Source organism: Penaeus monodon, chromosome 32 (genome assembly GCF_015228065.2).
Source record: "Penaeus monodon isolate SGIC_2016 chromosome 32, NSTDA_Pmon_1, whole genome shotgun sequence".
Lineage (NCBI taxonomy): Eukaryota > Metazoa > Arthropoda > Malacostraca > Decapoda > Penaeidae > Penaeus > Penaeus monodon.
Genome location: NC_051417.1, coordinates 4,519,624 through 4,519,857, shown reverse-complemented (window position 1 = coordinate 4,519,857; position 234 = coordinate 4,519,624).

Below are 234 nucleotides of genomic sequence, written 5' to 3'. Positions count from 1 at the left end.
TCCCTCCGAGTCTCCGGGTGCGCCCTCGAGCAGCGTCGTTTTCCAGCCAATGGGGAAAAACTCCCGCGGGATATCCAGGGGGGGCCCCTTCCCCGCGAGCCCCCCTCCCCCTCCTTTTTGGGGAAAGCCATTTGGGCGACCTCTATGTGAGGGGGAGCTTAGTCCAGTTGGGGGTGTGGCTGAGGAAAGAGGCGCCGAGGGGCGGAGCCTCGGCTGTTGGGGGGTAGCCAGCAT